The following is a 2,500-nucleotide window of genomic DNA, read 5'->3' on the forward strand; positions in this document are numbered from 1 at the left end:
TGAAAAATTGTATTTATTTTAGTTGTGGTTAAATTAGGCCTTTGTCAAGCACTCACTCTTGTTTAAATTTCCTGTAGTCTTTTATCCAGTAAGAAAACAGCCACCACCAACCCACTTTGCTATCGTTCTTGCGGGCTGCTCGCGCTTCTCCTGGCTTAACGGGCGGTTTTGTCCATAGCCGTGGTTAAATGCTGACCCATAGCAGTGTCCTGTTACGTCTGCGTGTTTGCAACCAATTTTCGCCAGTGTTAAAGTTACCATTATTTTGCGGTTAGGGTAAATGAAGCTGTTTATCAGTTCTTAATTAAGGATCACGGGACGAGCAAGAGGACATTTCCTGACCGAGCATGGACTTCTTTATAAAATTACAGAATACCCTCCCGGGTGCGCTTCACCCAAGCCACTCCGTTATTTAGATTGTGGCATTGTGAAATTCGAGCTTACACAAAGATAAATTCCGTGCCAACGGTGATACAGTGAGGAGGTTAACTTCTAAAGTACAAAGATAAGGTTAGTATTAAAATTATGCGATAGGGAGTCGGTATCAGTCGCAAAGGAAGATAAGACAAGAGATTGAAGGGGAAGAGTGTATTTTGTACAGCGCATATCATTGTCAAGACTTCGTGAAACGCACACTGCCTTCAAGATAATCAAATTACAGTTAGAACTGCAAAAGCAAGTTGAGGACAAGGAAATGTCTGTCGCGGGGTAACGTGTGCAAATATCTGAGAAGCTTTCCCTTTTTCTTTTCCAATTTTCCGAAATTAGTTAGCTACCTTGGTGTTTGTTCAGCGTAATTTTTTTGTCTGAATTTTTTCATGGGTCAGTGTATACATTTGTTCTACAGCCGCTTGACGCTCGATTAAAGCCGTTTTTCTGGTTCAAATTCAAGAGGTATGACTTGAGGAATTAAGCAAAGCATTCCTTAGCAAAGATGATCATGAGGCCCTCGTTTAGTTACGACACAACTGACGGCCGGGTCCCAAATCTCACATTTTCGAGTTCGACTTAACTTTGACGACCTTTGGTATTCGCCCTTGGATTCTAATCCATGTAAAATTGTATGACAAAGGACACCACTCAATGACCTATATAACCTCTAAATGGCATATGTCGAACTCGCAGCTTTGAATTTTAGAATAATTTGGATTTTATATCAATTCAAAGTTAACCTCAAGTCAATATCATCCCTTTTACACCAAACTCTATGCCTACATACACCGGCTACAAAAACAGGAAATCACTTCGATGAGAGGGATCAAATATTTTTTCATCAAGCCTGTTGCTAGCTTTGCATCGGAAGGTTTTTCACGTGTCGACGTAGTTAAATTATCTTATCTCAAGTTTACAAATTCTTTTGTAAGATGTGTTGCGAGGCTCCTGGCTGTAAACGAATATGGCATGATGAGTGTCATTATCATTCGTGATTCCATGATGGGCGGAAGTTTTAACCTCTTGGGGCGTGTTTTCTTTGACCACTATATGACAGATAATAAACTGAATGAAGGGGTAGTTTCTAAAGAAACTGTGGTGCTGCGTCGGTGGGGAAGTAGTATACAAAAATTTGGTTTTATCAACGGAGTTGATAATGTAAATTGGCCACCGTACAGAGATTCTAAAAGCTGCAGAATCTCTGTACGGTGGCCAATTTACATTATCAACTCCGTTGATAAAACCAAATTTTGGAGATAATAAACTGAATTGGTTTTTCGCAGTGAAAATGAAACCTTTTTTTGCACTCCCTCTCTTTTATGTTTTTGTTTTTTTGGTATTAAATTTGCCGTTAACATGTAGTGGAGGATGAGAGATTTGGAAAAGAACGCTGCTCTGGACCTGGGGAAAAAATTCTCTGGTATCCTAGGTAAGCAGCTAGGTAACAGGATGGATTTCCAACTTATAAATCTAGGGTTGTAAACTTTGAATTAATTACCAAACGATAAGGAGATATTTTGTAAAAGTTAACTCACCTGTTGACAGAGCGAGCATTTTCATCTTTTGCACCTTTTCGAACACTGGAGAAAACCGTTATAACGAAGGCGCGCCCGCGGAGCACCATAGTTTGCCAGCTGGGAGGTCCGTATAGCGAAAAACTGTGACCAAGGTCTTGAAAATGCTCGGGCAGCTTTTTCAAGACCGAGTATTAAAGCGATTTACAAACTGAACGTTTCAAAGAGAAATATTTTTATTTGAATTCGATTTCCAAACCTCTTGTCTAATAAAAGTAACCGTAAACGGATTCGGTGTCAGAAAAAATGGAAATTTAAGGTCATCACACAAGCTAGCACTACGAAGGCTAGGATTCCGACAGCCGTGATGGAACGGGCCCGTATGAGAAAATTTCGCCCACTCCCGGCACCACTCAGATTGCAGGATATGTTGAATTCCGCTGCGCCAGGCTCACGCATTGAGAAAAAAATAAACTATGGTAACCCATCGATCCAGGGAATCTTGGTTTTATCGCTATGACGTCATCGACCGTCCATTCATCCACCCATCCATG

This window comes from Montipora foliosa, chromosome 2 (assembly GCF_036669935.1).
Source record: "Montipora foliosa isolate CH-2021 chromosome 2, ASM3666993v2, whole genome shotgun sequence".
NCBI lineage: Eukaryota > Metazoa > Cnidaria > Anthozoa > Scleractinia > Acroporidae > Montipora > Montipora foliosa.